General features: G+C 40.4%; 1 protein-coding gene across 1 annotated transcript in view; it reads right to left on the reverse strand.

The window, feature by feature from the left end:
• The window catches only part of COL5A2 (collagen type V alpha 2 chain), a 138,341-nt gene that overhangs the window by 93,777 nt on the left and 23,040 nt on the right, over positions 1 to 21,524 (reverse strand). The window lies entirely within an intron of this gene.

A 21,524-nucleotide genomic window follows, 5' to 3' on the forward strand; every position in this document is an offset into this window, starting at 1 on the left:
TCGTTAATGAAAATCCGCAGGCTCAAACAGTCGCAAATATTAGGGCCAGAACTACACACTCAGGAAATCTCCAGATTGATGACATTGAACTGTTGACTCAGAAGTTGGATGTTGGTCTTTTTTTATTTTACAAGAGTCATTAAAATAGAAGACAACTCAGTCTAAAAAGATGTTCTTTAAATTGACAGTAGTGGTGGCAGAAGTAACCACAGAAGTCGACGGATACTCCATGTGCTAAGTACGGTCCAAAAGTTTCATATTCTTGATCTCATGTAATCTTCAACATCGTGTCATTCCCACGTGGCAACGGTAATAGCTCACAGGGATTAAACAGCTTGTCCTGAGGCCAAGACGCCCACACCTCAGGAGGGAAAGGCCCAGGTCTGAAACCAGAGGTATTATTTCGGATGTAACTGTTCCATCAGGACGGAAGGTCAACAGAGAAGCAAGACTTTGTGAACCACAGTCTTCCTCAATCACCCTCATTCCCTGGATGGGCCGTGGCCAGGGAAGTATTGGAATAAAATGGCTCGTAGTGGGGTCCCCGGGTGGCTCTGTCAGTTAAGCAGTGGCCTTCGGCTCAGGTCATGATCCCAGGGTCCTGGGATCGAGCCCTACATCGGGTTCCCTGCTGAGCAGGGAGCCTATTTTTCCCTCTCCCTCTGCCCACCGTTCGGCTACTTGTGATCTTTATCTCTCTGTTGAATAACCAATAAAAATCTTTAAAATATATATAAAATGTCTAATAGCACAGAACCTGCTGAGGTAGAGTCCTGATTGAATTTCTGGCTTCTCAGCACCAAAAGTCAGAATCTTAATGGTTAACTCAAGCTGTATTCACCAGGTTTTTCTGAATGCTAAATTATGGGGCACATGTTCCTAAGAAATTATGTGAAAACTCAACATATTCTGCAGACCAAGAGTTTCCACTGAGTGTATTAGCTTTGTCTAATTGAAACATGACTATTATGTTGTAAATACAGAAGTATATATGAAATATCATTTCACACGTGTATATTGTGGTTGTAGATATTTTCTTTTGTAGAAACGGTTATACACACTCATACAGGCAGTTATAGATTTTTATAAATACATATATAGAAAAAATACTACATATGTATAAAAATGAGGAAATTATGTGTTTTTAGTTTTATAATACACGCAGATAGACATGCGTAAACATGACACAATCTTATGATGCTGACAATTGTACAGAGATATTGGGGGGAGGTCAAATTGCTAAATGTGGTTTATTTCTTTTAAATTTATTTTATACTGCACTTATTTTTATACTTAAATTTCTATCTAAATTCACCTTTATTCCAATGGTTACAACACTTTTTTTCTTCTTGCCATACATTCATTTTCTTGACAAATGTATTGAATTTAGTTCAGTCAGTAAAACATGGGAAGCTGCAAGCTTCCTTCCATTCCAGCTACTTAAAACCTAGATTTTATTTTCATTTAACAACTAATGGCTCAGACTTTTTATTTCTTCATAATATTCATCATTCTGAAAACAGAAGAAAAATGTCAAATAAAATGCTGAATCCATATTCCATATATTTAGTGACTAGAAATCTATATTCTACAATTAATAACTTTTCCTTTATTCATGTTCCTTCTGAATAAAACTAACTGGACTCGGCAGGCAAAATTACAAATATAGTGCTTTAAATATAGCAGAAAAATGTAGTTTACAGATCTTGGATAAATTATTTATTGCTGGCCTTTTACACAAAATAACATGGTTCAAGATTTATGAAATTTTTCATAGAAAATCAAAGACAGAGATGTCTTCTAAAGATTTAAAAGTCGGCCATATATTAATGGTATATATATATCAAGGCCACATTAAAATCTGTATTCAGTGTTGGATCATATTACTCTACGAAGTCATTTTGTAGAAGTGACAAGAAGGCTTATGTTCTGATCCTTATTGGAAAACGAAGGATTAAGGCAGACATCCAGATTTAATGGTCCAGGGTTCATTTCGCATTGGAATTTTAGGTAGCATTATTCTGATGCAGTCACACTTTTCATATCAAGCAGATAGGACTATTTCCCACTTGCATAGAGAAATATGCTTTCTCTCATTACTTAAAAATTTGTAAATATATATATATACACACATATAGTAGACAACCTTTCATTTTCCCACCGTGTTAGCCATGGATTCAAAAAATATTTTCCTCTCCTCCTTACCATGGGAGGAACACAGCATAAGGGGTCGGACCCTCAGCTGGCTCTACGGCATCCAGGAGAAAGTGAGGTGGGGGTGGGGTGGAGAGCCTGGCTTGCCGTGGACTCGAGCTCATGCAGAGCTCACCAAGATTTGAACCGCTGTTCACCGCAAAGCGATTGGTACATGAACAATGAGGGTACAGGCTTTCTCAGATACGGTAAAATTTAAAGAGAATCTAGAAATCAATATTTGTATTTGACCTCTCTCACTCTTTATTATGGAATTTAAATAGTTTTAAAAGCTCTGTGCACAACAAACGAAACATATGCATAGGCCCATTCAGCCAGGGAACTCCAGGGAGGAATCTGGTTTAGGGTATACTTTGATGATCTGTTTCCTGCCTTTGCTTCACTCCACCTTTATGGCATTCGTTAATATGTCCTAATGTGCATCTGTTTTATATGACTGCCCACACATGCAACGCTTGGGAAGAAATGCTATAAAAGCCAAAGGTATCCTACTCCCAAGGTGTCCTTGCTTCTCACATATTAGTAGATATGTAATTCATTAAATATTTGTAGGCATATGTACATACACCTGTTTGTATACACGCATATATTTCCTGGGTAAAAAAAAAAATGACTCCTCAGTAGCCATGAACATATATATCTAGGCCTCAGACTATGGTTTCTAATATCATACTCCAACAAAATAAGGCTCTTTGAAGAAACCTGGAGCATCTTATAATGCTAAAAAGTAAGAGAAAGAAAAAAGGGAAAAAAAAAACAAAAAACAATGATAATGGGGGTATATCAAAGAGACAAAGAGCCACCTGGAAGAATTCCCAAGGGCCAAAGTAGGAAAAACCTGACCAAAAAAAGAGTAAAGTAGCATTGAATTATTACCCAAAGTTTGAAATAAATACCCATAAGTCCACACTAATATACATAAATGAAAATAAACGAATGAATGAATGGAATGTGCAGAATTCCAAATAAATTATGGATGGAACATTGCTCCTACTCCTTAGGTGTGGGCTGCACAGAGTGACTTTCTTCCAAAGAGCGCTGTGTAGAAAGGAAGAACGATAGTGAATTTACAGTGGAGACACCTGACAAATATTACTTCAGGGAATTGGTAGTAATAAGTCATGATGGGAGTTGAGAACAGCACTTCACCCCTGAGGTTGTCCTCCCTAAAATCTACCACCCCAGTCTAATCCTTAAAAAAAAGTTAAAAAAATCCCAATTAAGCAACATTCTATAAAATAATCAGTACTGCTCAAAACTGTCAAGGTCATGAAACACAAGGTAAGTCTAGGAGAGTCTCACAGCCAAGAGGAGCCCACAAAGGGGTGACAGCTCAAGGTGAAATGGTGTCCTGGATGGGATCCCGGGACAGAAAGAAGTCATTAGGTAAAACCCAAGGAAATTCTGAATAAATATGGACTTAAGTTAATAATAAAGTTAATAATAAAAAAATTTGGCCAATACTGGTTAATTAGTTATTAATATAGGATGGTAAAAAGAGAGGAAATTACGTCTGGAGTGCATCTTTATAATTTTTCTGTAAATCTAAAACTTCTAAAATAAAAATGTATTTTAAAAAATGATCAGATTTTAAAGTATGACAAAGTGTAATTGTTCAGCATTTCTATAATTATCTTGTATAAAAAGCAAAAGTGAAAACGAGCATCAAAGTTCAGAAAATCACTTACACCAACAGAGAATTCACGTAACCCCATATCCATACTCCACACAACCCCATACAGAGCCAAGAACAAAACAAGAATTTCCCAACACAGGTGAACACAGAGAACATGCCCAAGGCTTGCGAGAGGAACATCTTGGCTCTCGCGTCCTCTGATTCCCACGCGAGAGCCCTTGCCTGGGGACCAAGTTGTCTTCTTTCCCTTACTCTCTTCAACGGATTAGAGGACTGCTGTGAACATCAGTACGTTTTTCAAGCCCGGAGGCACGCGGGGCGCCTGGTTATGAAACAAAGGTAGGTGTGTAGACCAGGAGGCTCCACACAGAAAGACCTACGTTGCAGCAAGAAGAGCGGATAAGGACACAGGAAGTGTGTAGACAGGCTACGCATAGAGAAAGGGACAGAGAGAAAGGGGAAGCTCGTCTTCGCGGGAAATGTGCACTGCCCTACTGTGGGAGCTTTCCGTCTCCGTACCCCTTTCCGCTTCAGCTGTTACTTTGGCCCTTTCTGAGTTTTGTGAGAAGTCTTACTATTCACTGTAGAAGTTCAATATACACTGGGAAAACAGCTCTACTAATTACTAGCAGGGACACCTTGAGTAAGTTATTTCTTTTCCTAAGGCTTGATTTTTCCAATTGAAGAACTAGGTTTAATAATTCTCATCTCAAATAAAATGAGATAATTTCTATTAAAAAGTGTAATCTGTTGAGCACTATGTAAATGGTTCTTGTTGGTTGATATAATTCAAATATTCTATTCTAAAATGCACTAAAAATCATACCTTGCCCATTTGAGATATGAATATATATATATTTTTTATTTTTATTTATTTAACAGAGAGATCACAAGCAGGCAGAGAGGCAGGCAGAGAGAGAGGAGGAAGCAGGCTCCCCGCTGAGCAGAGAGCCCGATGCGGGGCTCGATCCCAGGACTCTGAGATCATGACCTGAGCCGAAGGCAGCGGCCCAACCCACTGAGCCACCCAGGCGCCCCTAGATATGAATATATTTTTAATAACAAATAATTATTCCTTTATTGGAAGGAACTATAAAATAGCCAGATGGATTCCTTTTAATAGAGATGTGCTGAAAGTAAGGAACTCTGGGAATTAAAGCAGGACCGACAGGCAGAGAGAGGGGAGAGGAGTAACAAGAGCTAAGTACTCGGGATGCTTTAGTGTGGAGGACATAAGCTGGAAATGTCGTGTGCAACAGACCAATGAAGATATCACATAATTGGAACACGTCAGGTCACCAGTAATAATAAGAACCATTTATCAAGTGTTTATTCTATACAAAGCATTTTTCAGATTTGTCTGATAAATGCTCCAATTTTTATTTGAAGTAGGAATTATTTTCCTATTTCCCCATATTAGAGATAAAGGGCTTGGGGCTCACAGGGGCAAATGATTTTCCCAAAGTATGGAAGAGCCAGTTTTCAAAGTCTTATTTCTGTGACTGAGGAATGTGTGTCCTTCACGAAACCTTAGCCGATGGCCATGTCCTTATACGGAGGACTGCCCTTCTGACGAGGATGACTCATCTGTGGCTCTGATTAGAGATTTCCTCTTGCCCAATAAATAAAATAAGTTTATAAAGTCACATGGGTCACATGGTTAAAACAACATTTAAAGTTAACAAATTCTCTTCCCAACTTTCCCCTGAGTTCCTGAAATTTGCCACTGCTGCGGGTAAAGACTGAAATGCCGGCTAACTTTCCTCTGGGTTCTTGAGGTGTGTTCTGACCCATAAATAAAGTTAACGGGCCGGTAGATTGGGTCACAGAGACGACAGGACTTAGCAGTGAAGCTATCTCTTTTAAAGTATTGAAAAAATCCAGTCGTCCAATAACATTTCCATTGCTACATTTCATACGAAGTGATCATATAAAATTGATGTAACTCACAGCTGGGTTTTTCCGTGATGTATGTAAACGTTGAAGAAATGCACAGACTTGGCAAACTACAGTTGGAATAGATCCGGACCACTCCACAAGATTTAAGTTAAAAGTATATTTTAATGGTTAAAATAATTTTAAATAAAAAATTTCTTTAAGATCATAAAATTCTTTCTACTACTTTCCAACTAAATATGTCTAAACATTTATAATTCTCCCCAATTCCTTTTTTTTTTTTTTTTAATTTTTGAGATAAATGCTTTAAGTAGCCTGTAGATTAGGATCTCCCATTGGGCAGTCAACGAGCTCACCATATTGTGATCTTCTATACTTGTGTATATTGTGTACCATTATTTATGTGAGTGTTCCATTAAAATCTATTTTAAGTTAACTTTTAGATTTTCTTAAGCTTAGTTCTAGACAAACCTCAGGTTTGATAAGCTAATATACTTGTCAATGTCAAACTTGCAAAAAATTAAATGTTGTATGCTACCTAAAAGTTATCTCATGTACCACCCAGACTAATGTCTTATGCTTTGGGAAACATTCCCATAGATCATAGAATTTTAGAGTGTAAGTAATTTTTAAAATTAGCTTAAAATAATCCTGTCATTAAAAAGAATACTTTAGACCTATATTGAGGAGATTATATTTTTGAATGCTCCCTCAGTACTGTACACTTGCCTTAGTTATAACAATGCATGGGACCCAGGATTAGGATTAGTAACTGAGTGCACATTTTATTTTATTTTATTTTATTTTTTTAAAGATTTTATTTATTCATTTGACAGAGAGAGATCACAAGTAGGCAGAGAGGCAGACAGAGAGAGAGAGGAGGAAGCAGGCTCCCCACCAAGGAGAGAGCCCGATGCGGGGCTCGATCCCATGACCCCGGGATCATGACCTGAGCCAAAGGCAGAGGCTTTAACCCTCTGAGCCATCCAGGCGCCCCTGAGTGCACATTTTAGGAAATCAATAATAATTATTGTTGCATTCATAAATGTCCTCTAAGGAATTATAACTCAAATCATTCTATGCACTCCATTTCCTCAGCTTTCGGAACACTTGTCCTCGGATTTTAAATGCACGTAGATTTTATATGACATCGACTAGACATTTCGCTCCACACTTCACCCTGATCATTTCCCTTTCTTTCTGCTTTCGAGATCGCAGACATCCTGCAGGTTTCGTCCTACGGTTGCTACCCTGTCATCTGCTTTAAATGTAGCTACTAAAACTGTCTTCTTAAGTGGCATTTCAACCGTGTCCCCTTCTCAAGCCTCAGCCGCTGCCCCCACTGGACCTGCCCCAATGACAAGCTCGCGCGCACCTTCAGCTCCGCTGCTCACCGGGCCGCTGCTCACGCCTCACCAGCTTCATCTGCTGTCCCCGCATCCGTCCTGGAGCTGGGCCCTTCACGCTCTTAAATGCTATTTCGCGCGCTGATCAGAAACCTAGACTAAGTGCATAAATCCTCTCACCTCAGCCACAACACCCACCTCCCTCTCTCAGTCTGGGACCCACAACGCTCCCTCAGTTCTCGGCCTCCAGCTTCCTGCCACACGGACTGTCCCCCGAGTGGGCACCTCCTCGTCGACAAGCTTCCTGCACGGGCCCGCGTCACCCACACCACTTGCTGGGGGGGCCGCCGCGTACCCTGGCAGCTTGTGCACCTCACAAAGGCTCCAACGGAGGGACCCAGTGGGTGCGACATTCGTTCCAGGCTCTTAGCCCTCCCTTGAAGGCTGCACCTTCTGGAAGGAGTTCCCACAAGGGTACGATGATCCACTTGTCTGGGGTTGCCCAGAGGCAAGGTCGTCTCCAATTCACACCAAAGCGATGTAGAGGCTAGACTTGGCCCTGGAGTCAAAGTTAATGCTTCACACTAGAATTTTCCCCTAACTTAAGTGTCCGAATCGAGCCTCTCCCACACTCTGAGGTGGAGCGAGGCTTCCTTGAAGGCATGAAGGCCCTCTGCATTCAACACTGAGGTCCTGAATACCCATTATGTCCCTTATACTTTACAAAACAAAACAAAACAATCTTGTTATCAAACAACTTAAACACCGACTGGAGAACCAAAATGCATAGGACAAAATTCAAACCACCATTCACTCTGACTTCCAGTGAAGACGGGTGCTCCAGACAATGAAGGAGAGGTGCAGGAATATTAGAGTAACCAGGAAATACTTCACAGAGGAAGCAGGTCTTCAACGGGCTTTTGAAAAAAGAGTAAGATGTGTCTAGGCTGAAGAAAAGAATGAAGACATTATAGCGTCATGGAAAACATCCTACAGGTGGAATGCCATAGGTACTGTATGTTCAATCTTTAAAAACATAGGGCTAGAGACTGTAATTCTTAAAGAATTTGACATGATAATGAAGATTAATGTATTAGGGATCACCAGGGTAGAATTTATGTCCAATCTGTTTCCCAGATCTTTAGGGGAGGGGAAAAAAAAAAAAAAACCTAGTGTTTGTTTTTATCATCTGCAAACCAGATGTTTATGGAAAGGGGTGCGGGCTCTCAAAGACATTCTTCCCCTGTAAGAAGCATGTTGCTGTGTAAGACTCTTGATCCTCTAAAAACAGTAAACTCAAAAGCTCTTGAGGGCTTTCTGAACAATTCAAAAAATCAAAAGATAGATAAAAAAATATGCAGTGTGACACAGATTGAAAAATAAAAAAGGAATCTCAGTTTCAGTAAGTATCTAGTTAGGAATTTGCTTACTTCTACCTAGTTAGGGGAACAAAAGTTTTATTTTTGAGCAAGGGTTTTCTTAAAGGGGAGGAAAGAAAAACAAATAATCAGTGCTTATTTATTGCAAATGTTGCATCAGAAAACAGTGATTTTTATGTCTATCTTTAGCTTCATAAGGACTCAGTAGGCTGCGATGTCCTTGTAACTACACAGTTGCACGAATGAATATTTGACCAAAGATCGTGCTGACAAAAATATCTGACCAAACATACTATATAGGACTGTTTTTCAAATAATCTGACTGAACGAATTCCATGAGCCATCCTCCTGAATTTCGAAAAGACACACATTTTAATCAGGTTTCTAAAATCATAATGAATTTGGGAAATGGTAAGTGGTTATAATTCCAACAAATAGTGTGAAACACGAGATACACTATTGAGTCTGGAAGAGTAGAATGTCCTGAGCGTTAAGGACAGTTTGAGCGGCCCTGACATGCTGATGTGAATAAAGAATTCTCCATTTGGTTCTGAGTAGGAACAGATGCCTCATTTTCTTTTAGAGAGGAAATTACACTCTACGTAAGAGGAACTCTGCACTGCCAAATTAATAAGATAAGAAATTTCACCATCTCCTGGAATATATTATCACACAATTTCTCTACTATTACTCTTCCTGACCTAGCCCTTTTTTGAGTTTGGATCCTAATGGAAAGCTGAGCTACTCTAGCCCACATCTAGCATTACCTCCAGAGCACTGAAGGATTCTTTTTAAATCTCTATTATGGAACAAAGGAAGCCAGGCCAGGCCCTCCTTATCTCAAACTCCGCATATGTGGAGTGTAAGAGGATTTAAGGATTCTTGCATCTAGAAGGCATCAGAAATACTACAAGGGGACTCTAAATTCAGTAGATATCTTACTTAAATGAGTGAAATAATGTGAAGAAATCGCCTACATCAGGAATTAAGAATAACCTATTCCTTGAGAATCTTTTCCTTCTTTAATACTTTTCCATAGGTTCAAGGCTGTGCTCACTGAATTTCCTATTTAATAGTAAAAATACAGTCATACAAATATTGTTCACTAAAATCATGCAACTAAGCTGAATATATAGGAGATTCATTCCTACAACCCCAAGTATTTATTGAATACCCATTCTGGTGGTGGTTATGTAGGGGCTATTCTGAATTCCAGGAACACAGAGTGGATTAAAACACTATCCTTCCTTTGAGATTTACACTAATAGAGGAGAGCAACTCACAAACAACCAGTTATAATACTGCATGGTTACAAGTAGAAACAGAAGTATGTCCTGGATGCTACGGTAGCTGTAGGAATGGGATACGAATCAAATAGTTTGCAATTATGCATAGTTATTTGGATCACATACTAAATTAGAAACTCTATGAAGGCAAAAATCTTATCTGCACTTATGCCACTGTTTGATCAGTGTCTGCCACGTTGCAGGCATTTAAAAAATTATTGTCAGGTAATGAGCTAAAGATTACATTCAGTGGGATTCTAATGGGGCAAGACAATATTTCAAAGAAGAGGATATATTTGCTAAGTTGCTGATCAGAGGTATCTAGTATGAAAGGTGAGTTCAGGCTATAAAAATTTATAAGGAAAAAATTATTTCTTCTCTGAGAGGGAAGAGAAGGAAGAAAAAGAGAGGTAGAGATAGGGACACAGAGGCAGAGAGTGAGAGAGAGAGGAGTGAGCAAGGATGAGGAAAGAAAATAATTGAGATCTTAGTCCTTAATAATGTGACCCTTCTTTAGAACCCTAAATCTTCCATCAGTTATTAAATCCTCAAAGACCTGGCATGAATGGCTTTTATTGTGTGTGTGAGTGGGGTGCTGACTGTCACCTCTGGATTCACACAAGGCAAGAGTGTGGAATTATGCAGAAGGCAAAGGATTATGGACTTTGGGGAAGTTACATGCAATTTAACTGGAAAGCTAATATTTTGCATAGTGAAGACATCTACATCATATTTGCATATATATGGACAATGAGGAAGATGGGAAAAGGTCTTCCAGGAAGATCCGGGAGAAGCTGCAAAGTTGCAAAATGATACCATTTAGGAAGAGCTATACTGGGAAAGAAAAGAAAGAGCTCGTGTCGGAAGTCAATGAAGATAGCGTAATTAGGGACCGAATTATTAAAGGCCTTCGTTGTTAAACTAAAGAATCTGAAACCTATTCTTGATGCTATAGGGGACCATTTTAAACAAAATAAGCAGAATAATCAGAAGCGTATACAACAATAAGAAGGTGAAGATACCTAATGGAGTAACAATAATGCAGATTTATATTGTCACTCTCTCACAGGCAGATAGTACGTGCACCAGAATGCAAAAATACAAGCCATCACACACGTGGGCTTGCTGGACCTGAATTTTCAGCATTGAGCCGGATTTGGGCGGGATTTGAGGCTGGCTGTATCATGGTGCCCATTTCTGTCTGCTAATTATTTACAGTTCAGCTCAGCTCTTGGGCAAAAGAAGGAATGCCATATAAAATCATTTAATTTTAGGAAAGGGAGCTTAGGAAAATGTGGTCATCATAAAAAAAGTAAAAAGGAATCGTTTAAAATAAAATAAACCACAGAAAGTCTGGAGACTATTTAAAAATACACCATTAGAAGCCCAAGATGAATTTTTTGTCATGAATCATAAAAACAAGACTGATGCAAAAAAAAAAAAAAAAAAAAAAGAAAAAGAAAGAAAGAAAGAGAAAAAGTTTGCTTTCACAGCAAATTGGTACAGTAAAAGCTGATTGGCAGAGAGTGAGGCATAAACTATAAAGATTTCCAAGTCTAAGGGAAAAAAGGAAGCCTCTCAAATGTGACAGATTAGATACAATTAAAAATTAGGCAGACCAGAAAAATGTTTGCAAGACTATCTTATAAGGAACTTCAAAGTCAATAATGACAAAGTATCCTTAAAAATGTTACAGAAGGAATCCAAGCACAGAAGACAAAGGAATCCTAAATATAAAATAGTACTCGAAGAATGTTTAGTTATTTTCTGTTTTGGTTGGTTTATTCATTTGAAGATTTCAACACTTAAACTGTATATTGAGGTAGGCATGTCAGAGGTGCCGAAGTCAAAATGCCAAAAACACATTAGGTGTTTTCTTCTTTAGGAAATCTGGCACAGAAAAATCTCCGGGATGCTATAGCATCTACAGAGAAACTACGGAAGAACTTAAGAGTGAAATGTTGAATAGGACGTCAAGCCATGTTACCTGTCAATGACAAATTGTAATAATTACAAGAGAACAATTACCAGAGAAGCTCTATTGTCACTATGACTCCAGTCATAAACACAGACTCCAGTGAAGACCTTGGAAATCTGAGACTCATCTCATCCAGGCAATGTTATGGACTCTGTTACAAAGTGGAGGGCATCTATGTACTTCACACAACAGAACCCACAGAGGAACCACGGTCCTGAAGGAGGAAATGATGCTTGACGAACCCATTGGAGCTGTCACGCTAAGTAAGCACTTGGACAGGAGAGAACCGGTGGATAAAACTTATTTGTATTTCCTAAAGGTCTCTGACAGGTTCATACAAAAACTACCTGAATGTTGAGTTGCCACGGGACTTAGGAAGGTATTCTGACGAGCATAAGGAGCCAGTTTAGAGTCAGGGAACAAAAAGTAGGGCCAAATAAGCATTTCTTCAGGTAGCGAAGTTCCAATGCTAGACTCTTCCAAGGAGTGGAGTGCTATAACTTCTCTAAAAAAAAAGCAGTGCCCATAGAATTCTCTAGACTTGGGGCCCCTGGGTGGCTCAGTCGGTTGGGCATCAGACTGTTGATTTCAGCTCAGGTCCTGATCTCAGGGTTCTGGTACCGCACCCCACTTCAGGCTCTGTGCTCAGCAGGGAGCCTGCCTGAGGATTCTCTCCCTCTGCCCAGCCCTCCCTCCCCGTGCACACTCTCTCTCTAAAATAAATAATTAAATCTTAAAAAAAAATCTCTAGATTTCTCTATAACATCAGAGTGGTTTTTACCTTTGAATCTGGCACAAGCCTTCCCCAAAATTCAAGCACCCCAGTAAGTTCTCATGAGTAAGAAAAGACAAGGAGGCAGCGGTGGAGAGGAGAAAGAGAAGTCTCACCTCCTCTCTGTGTATTTCTGGGCCTGTATCAAATGAGCTTGAGCATTTTACCACAAATCCTTAGAATCACTACTGGGCAATCTTAAATCATTCTAGGAATTAAAAAACAAACAACAAATTGTGAATGATCATCATCAAAAAGTTCTGCGATGCTGTAGATAGATCTGTAGATAGACGAAGGACTAATGCACTTCTTCACGGAAAATATACTTACATTCACACAAAAATAAATTTCTATTCTTTGGGGGGTGGGGGTAGGTGGAGGAATCCAAATTTCCCCTTAGACAACATGCTACGTTATGATGGGAAAGAGTCAGAAAAATAACCTGAGTTTCTTTACAGTTCACCCTGAAGACAGTATGGCAAGGTGCTGGTTTAAAAAGCCAACATATTCATGGAGAAAGAAAGCGTATACATAAAGTCGTCTCCGATGCTTAACAAAGTCGTGACATAGCTGAGTCTAGAAAATGTCACAGGACGGGTTGCCACCACTAAGGAAAGATACATCGAGACAGAAAGACTTCCATGACAGACCAGCGCCAACCCAAGGTGAGTAAGTTGGTAAGCAAGCTGAGTAAATCCTCAGAGAAAATGTGAGGCTTCCAGGCTGAGAACATGAAATCAGGAAGAGTTTGATAGGCCAGCGAAGTGTACTAAGTCTTGTAGGGTGTACACTGAGACTGGAAAGATGTAAAAAGTGGACTAAAAAGAAAGAATATTATAGGGTTGGTATTAAACATAAATTCCATGCTGGCCTCCAATATGGTGCTAGAAAATTATAAAATAGTGCAATGACCAAGCTTGAGCTAAACATAGGAATACCAGACAAGGTAAAAGTGTATTTGGAAGTATTTTTAAAAGTCTTTTACCCCTACATACAGTCATAAATTTAGCTGAATCTTCATTTTTCTGCAAAGAATCTTCACTGCGTAAATTTAATCCCATATAAAGATTACTAGTTCATATAGACCATGGCCTTAACCAAAGATGGAATTCCTAAAATGTGTGAAGTTCATTTTAATTGTGGTATAGTCTTCTCTAAGAAATGCTGGTTGCATGCTATAGAAGTTTGAAGTATGGAAAATGTTACGCCTCCATCAAGGCAATTTCACTCTCTTTTTATCAAAATCAAAACTTGATACTAAATTTTAGGTGAAGATTTTCTCTTTCATGGCATCTTATGAAGTCTTTTTTTTTTGTTGTTTTGGAAACTGGTGATGAAGACAACTAGAACTAAATTTCTACAAACTTCAAATAAGATTGTTTTAGAAGTGAAATAAATGCAGTAATACTCACTGATTAATAATCTTATTTGATTAGTATTTGCCTGATTACTAAAATTTTTGACTTTCCACAATCTAAAATAAATTACTTAGTGATATAGTTAATGTTGGATCTAAATTCCATATAGTTCTAAAAGTCTATGATTCTTTTAAAAGTCACATGAAATGCAATATCATTTGCAGAGGTCTAACAGAATAAAAACTAATATAATACTTTACATTATAAAAATAATAATCTACCATACTATTAACCAAAGAAATAAATCACGTATGTTAAGGCTCAAATACAAAATTAAATTGGACTTGGCTAAGTAGCAACATATTCTGGAAATGCAGAAAATGAAGAAACTATAAGTGCATTAAAATGGCTGATTTTTCCAGTGAGCTAAGATCTACATTCTACATTTCCCCTTTGCTTTTTAAATATTTAGTGGTCTCAAGATAGTTTGGAAGGCTAGCACTAGAAATTTCTGTTATCAAATCATTAACCTCCAGAATAAACTGTGGCCTTCTATGCCAATATTCCTCTTTCATAGCCAAATTCTCCTAGAGAAAAAAAAAAACCATGATAATGCTTATTAATATAGAATATTTTTCAGTGTTCTTTGTAAAGTCTTAGTAGAAACTTAAACATACACTTTTCAAAAATGATATATGTCCTATATAGCTATGTAATTTCAAGCTTAGTGCAATGCAAGGGCTTTAAAATCCCTCTGTGAAGTATATTTTATGTGTATCCTCAGTTGTTATGGTTTGCTTTAATTTATGTAATTATGTATGAGGTCAATATGGAAAACTAGCCCTCACTCATTACTGGAACATTCCTGAACAATGTGTGTGCCTCCAGGAACCAAACTAACAGGCTCACAGAACACAGCAAAGTCAAATGAAAGCAACCGATTGTTCAACCACTAAACGGTTGTGATTGTTTCCTATATTACAATTGTACTTTGGAGATGGTTTAACAGGCAATAAATTACATCCAAAATGCTCTCAGATGACAAGCAACAGCAAAAGAAGCGATGAGAGTTCATGCTAATAGTCACATATCGTGCCCCAAACAGAAATCTCATTCTGTTAGGTCAATACAAAAATCCTTGAGACATAGTGCATAGAAAGGATTTCTACTTGAAATTCGGTCAACTAAAATTCTTTGGGACAAAAATATCTGAAGATGTAAATTTTAAATTCCTATAAAAGTTATCAAAGATTGAAATGTTAATTTGCAATGCAGGGTCTGTGTGGTCTACCATTAATATTCATCTTATAAGGAAATCAACTTAACTCAGGCTTGCATTTCATCACCCCCATTAAAAAAACCTGAAGGATAAAGAGTTTCACCTATATAATAAATGTTTCATGATATTCATTGAAAATTCTATTCTCAGATCTTTGTTCTGGAGTGAACTTACAGAGCCTGTCTTTGACTTCTTGAACATGGGATTCATTTACACAGATCACCAGAAGAAAACAAGAAGCTGTTTAGTCCAGTGTCTTACGAGTCCCTTCTACAGCATCCTTAAGGGACTATAAAGCCTCTGCTTGGTTACTTCCAGAGATGGAGAATTTCCCACTTCAATGGGAGCTATTGTATCTTCTATAGGGAATTCCACAAGGCGTTTTAGAGAGTGTGTCTATGTATAAATACTGACCAGTTGTCTTTACTGTAATTCAATTAACATATCATGGATTACCTGGCAGCCAAAATCGACCTACCTACACGTTGTAGGTACCTACATCTACCTACTTTTGCAGGTAGGTATATGGAGCCATCTTAGTCTGTCAGAGTCATAAGAAATAAGTCTAATTCATTTCCACACAGAAGATTCCTTCAGATATTTTAAGACACACTAACAGGGGCGCTACCCTCTTATCTTCCTTTCTTATCTTCTGTGATATGAACTCAATCACTTCACCCTTTGTATTACAAAAGAATTATCATATCCTTCCCTGGATGTGCTTCCAAATGTACTTTCTTTAACTAAAAGGATCTCTATGGCAAATGGTGTTGGAGTCAATCCCAAAATTGTTTTATAGTTTATAGTTAATAAAGGCATAATGACAAATGAAGCAATCTTCAGACCGAAGATAGTGATAATCTAGACAGCACATCCTCTCAAGAAAAGCAATAATGAAAATAACGGTGCTTTGACTGTCTTATTTTCTATTATATCCATGACTAAAGACATGAATGCATGGCAAAGGCTTAAAGAAGTGAGATTTTTTTTTAATTTTTTTTTTTTAATTTATTTGACAGACAGAGATAACAAGTAGGCAGAGAGGCAGGCAGAGAGAGAGGAAGGAAAGCAGGCTCCCTGCTGAGCAGAGAGCCCGATGCGGGGCTTGATCCCAGGACCCTGGGATCATGACCTGAGCTGAAAGCAGAGGCTTTAACCCACTGAGCCACCCAGGCGCCCTGAGAAGTGAGGTTTAGATAACCTGCAAATTAAATAAACACCTGACATTTAGCTTTTATAAGATTCCTTTTCAGTTCGTTTACTCCCCTTCCACAAGGAGTTGCCAAGGTGTGTTTAAATTAAAACCTTAAATTAAAATCAAGGTGTGTTTTAATTAAATTAAAAGCAAGGCCATAAAAACACACATTCCTCTATAACTCATTCTTGTGTTCTCAACTTCAAAACCACTAGAGTACCTTTTCAAATTTTACTCTCTATAATTTTCAAAGCTCTGCTGTAACTGAGCTTTTTCAACTGACTGCACACATCGTACATACTTCTCAATAGCTTTGGTAAAACTATATCCTGGTAAGAAAGACAGAACAGTCATTTTTATTTTAAAAGCCACTTTGTTTTTAAAAAAAAAAAAAATCATGTAACTATGGAGCCCACTTGAAAACTTTATTGTTGGGTCTATCCTAGTATTGACTTTAGAGAGAGATCTGTGATGTTCCTCTGTGTGCTGAAGAGTCCTGAAAAGATAGAGTCTTGTAATTCAAGGCATAAAATTATTTCCAAACTTCTAGGAGAATAACAACAACAACAAAAAAATCATCTTGCATAGAAGAAAATTTGTATCAGGTAAAGAAAATCTCATTGAGGACATTTATTTAAGTGCCTGTAATACAAATGAAAACTGAGAAATTTTGTAACCTTAATCCACATCACACATTGTGTTAAAAGTTTCAGGTGTCTCTTGTTTGATAAAGGGAGTAGGTATGCAATGACTCTCATCCCATTTTACAGATGAGGTAACTGAGCCTTCATCAGGTTAATTGTCCTGCTCAGAATCATACAGCATGTGATGTGGATTTGCTGCAACAGGACATCAGAGGCCCCATTCTTAAGAATGTCTGTATACCTCCCCTGGACCCAGCAAGTGCGAGGTACTGGGGCTGGGATGAATACACAGAAATAAAACTGATCTCCATCCTTTCGTCAGTAAGGAGAGAGAGTCAAGTAATGACACTGCAGTGTGAACAGAAAACCTCAAAATTTCCGAGAACACAGGACTCATCTACTTTGTTTTATGTGCTTCGACGCGCATGAGCTCATTCACTCCTCACACACCATGAAGTCGTCAGAGCAAGTATTTTACCGTCCGCATTTATAGATTTAGAACCTGAGCCCCACGTGTGTGCTTTAACACAGACAGTCACGCAGCTGCTCGATGGAGGCGCTAAGGTTTGTGCTGAAAGCTTCTACCTCCACGTGTGATAACAGGTAAGGTCAGTATCCTAGGATTAAGTCATGACACCAAAAAATTCTGAATTGTATCTCTGTGATGTATCTCTGAGAAACTGGGATGGCAACGGGCAGGGCAGCGACTGTGCTAATTTGAAAAGGCAGAGAGATCAACACAGGGTTTAGCTCGATTGCAAATTTAGACTTCAAAGCTTCCCCAGTAAGTGCGCAATGGAACACAGCCAGGGGTCCAGGTGTGGAATGAGCTAGGTCCCCACAGGGATCTCTTCCTGTTATCCAGGCTCTTGTTACTCCGTCCCTTAGGAAAATAGTTGGGAGTATGAATTAGGTTTTTAGGTTCCAACTCTTATAGGGCTGACCTTCTGGAAGAATCTGGCCTTTGTGGGCCAGGGCCAGGCTTAGCACAGAGATTGGGGGAAAAAAAGCTCTATTCCAGAGAAGATCTGGGGCATAGAATATTGCGGATGGAAGGGGAGAAACAAAATGATTTAGAAATAGAAGTCTAGGGCACCTGGGTGGCTCTGGGTTTTGGCTCAGGTCATGATCTCAGGGTTGTGCAAATGGAAACGAAGCCCCTACTTGCTGCTTGCCCAGTTAGGAGTCTGCTGGTCCCTCTCGCTGCCCCTGCTTGCCCTCACTCCTGTGCATTCTCTCTCTCTCTCTCTCTCAAGTAAATAAATAAATAAATACGTCTTTAAAAAAGAGAGAAATGGAAGTCCAAGATCTCACCAAGATGAGGAGGCAGATGGGAGATTTCATTTATCTCGAACTGCGTGGAACCGGTTGGCTAGTTTAGGATGACAATTACAGTCTGCATTTTAAAGATTTTATTTATTTATTTATTTATTATTATTATTTATTTATTTATTAAATATTTATTTATTTATTATAAATAAATATTATTTATTTATTTATTTATTTATTTATTTAAAGATTTTATTTATTTATTTATTTATTTATCTATTTATAGAAAGAGAGAGGACCGTGGGGAGGGGCAGAGGGAGAGGAGAAAGGAAAGAATCCCAAGCAGACTCTGCCCCCAGCGTGGAGCCTGACGGGGGCTTGATCTCACGACACCCAGATGCTCAACAGACAGAGCCACCAGGTGCCCCTACAGACGCATTGTAAAAATCAACACACAGGTTAACACTGTGTTGGAACAGAAGCAGCACCGTGGATATTCAGAGCATAAAAGAAAATGTTCCATTGAGGGTGGGTGTTTATTTTCGTGTTTTCTTCACCTTCCAGGAAACAATCCCCAGGGGGTGCCTGATACGTAAATAGAATCCCTAGTCATCTTCGAGATTCTACTATGAGAGCTTAGGAGAACCCACTTGGCTAAAAATAGCTCATCGAGGAGTTTGTCCACATTACACTCAACTCTCAGATGTCTTCTGAAAGTGTGTTTTTCCTCACTGTACAAAAACATGTGAATTCTGGAGGCTTGTTAGAATGGGCAGATGCAAGGAAACACTCGTGTCTGCACGCACCTCACATACTTGACTTCATTTATTTCTCACAGCAGGACTCTGGGAAGGAGATCATAACCACCTTTCTACAGATCAATGAGATCGTAACCTTCCTTCTACAGATCAAGAATCTGGACTGTTTTGGGGTTAAGCAGTTCAGCCAAGGTCATCCTGACGTAAATAATGACCCAGGACTGGAAGACAAATCTGTTTGACTCTAGCCATACACGTTTTACTAATCCTGTAATACCTAACAAGCACACTAGCTGGGAGGAGTTTCCCTGATTAAGGTACTGACATCACTATTTACAGGAAAGATAATGAAGGTAGAGGAAGGGAGGAGTGGAGCGTAAAGCAGTGATAAGCACGAGTGCGCCCCAGGACAGAGGCAAACACGCTTTCACGACAAGCAATGAACTGAGGCTCCACATTTGCTCCCTTGGCTCCACTGTCTTCCCTAAATCTTTACTTTCTGGGTTCTGCTCGCTCTGCTTGCCGTGTGCCTGACCCACTTACACCGGCTTTTCATCCCTTCTGGTTGTTCTGGCAAGACGTGGGTCAGTTTTCTGCAGCAGTTGCCAAAATAAGCATTTCAACATCTGGAAACCGTCCTCCATCACTTTCACCGGTGAGATACATTTGCCTTAAAAGGCAGTTCCCATAGAGACCCCCTGAGACTCCACATTACCTCTGAGTAACAGCCCTCGAATATTCCTTGGTTCTAGTGAAACTCCCTGACGGCAAACTCTGGCACTTTCTATCACGTTTGTAATGACACGTTTTATGAATCAGTGTTATAACATCCTGAAATTAAAATAGCTTAAAAGGAAAAAATTAAAACAAATGATCAAGCAACACACACACTCTCTCTCTCTCTCTCTCCGGATTCCTTAACAGAGACAACCATCCGCGAAACTCTCCTTTTTAATCCGTAAGGTCGGATCCCTGACAGTCAGCACCGTTAACACAAACTGCGAAGGGACAATGAAGAGAATATATAGCAACGACAATAAACATACAGTGTCGACATGAAGTTCTAGTTCAAGACTTGTCGGGAGAAGGACTTAAAGTTTACGAAGCTCGAGCCTTGCCTGGGGCTGCGCCGTCATCGTGGCGGCGGCTACGCCTTCGGCCGCGGCTGCACCCGCGCCAGGGCCGGTCAGTGCCGCACAACCACCAGGCACCGAACTGCTCTGCATTTGCTCGTCTACCTGCGGCCCTTGCACAGCCTTGCACAGGCCCGACCCCCGGGCTCAGACCGCCCCCGCGGGACGCACCTCGCGCCCAGTGAGCCGTCCTTGCGCGGAGACGGCCGCTGGCTCAGCTGCTCGGCCGCGCTGCGTCGTCCCTGGCCGCACCGGGAGCGCTTAGATTTTAACTAATTCCGACTGAATTTAATGTAAGTAGCCACAGGTGGTTAGGGGTACTGTCCTGGACGACACAGCCGCAGAAGCTTGCTTTGTTTTCATTCCTTTACGCCAATTATTGTCAAAAACTATCTATTTTTTTAATTGTTCATAAGCTGTCCTACTTCCGATGGCCGCTGTAACAAACAGTCCCGGACTCGCGCGGTCCCCGACGCGTCTCACTGGCTGAAATCAAGGGCTCGGCTTTGCGCCCCGCGGCTCTCGGGAGGGATCCCTTGTCTCGTGCGTGTTGGCTTCCGGAGGCTGCCCCTAGGCCTCGGCTCACAGCTCCATTCCGGGGTCCACGCCAGGGACCTCAGGCCGGTCCACCCGCGCCGTCTCTCCGGTTCTTCGGCCCGGTCCCCTCTCCCGCTTCTGCGCTGTCCTCGCTCACTGCGGTCGGGACGAAGGCCCGCAAGTCCCCGCTGCACGCGCACCTGGGGTCCTGCGGCTCCGGACGCCGCGCATCCCAAGTGGGGCACGATCAGGGTGTCGCCGGGGCCCCGTCCCCCGGAGGCCCTGGGAGAAGATCCGTTCACTGTCTTTCTCTGCTTCCGGAGGCCGCTCGCCCTCCGTGATGTGGGGACCCTGCCCGGGTATCACAGCTACCATCCCCCCCCTCCGACGGGCCCTGCTTTCGGGGCCGCCTTCCGCAGCTGCACGTCTGCTGCCTCCTTCTGATGACGCCGGGCCCACCCAGTCCACGCAAGTCCATCTCCTCCCTTGGCACTCAGCTGACGAGTCTCCACGATGCCATCCACAGACCTACTCACCCCTGCCCTGTGAGGACGCTCGGGGCATCTGTGGAGGGCGGTTAACCCGCAGCCACACCCCGGGGGAAAATCCCAGATCCCTGCGGTCAGAGCCGGCTCGCGGCTGCACGCCCGGGGCCAGGGAATGCGGCTGTCACAGGCACTCGATACATAGTTGTTAAATAAACGAATTTTAAGTTTCCTTTTTTAGGGAAATAATTCTTGGCTGTGGATATTGAAGACTGTCAAATTTTAAAAATAAAAGGATAAAAATTACCATAAAATTATAATTTATGTTACATTTGAAAACAAACCAATATATATTTTTT

This window comes from Lutra lutra, chromosome 3, assembly GCF_902655055.1.
Source record: "Lutra lutra chromosome 3, mLutLut1.2, whole genome shotgun sequence".
Lineage (NCBI taxonomy): Eukaryota > Metazoa > Chordata > Mammalia > Carnivora > Mustelidae > Lutra > Lutra lutra.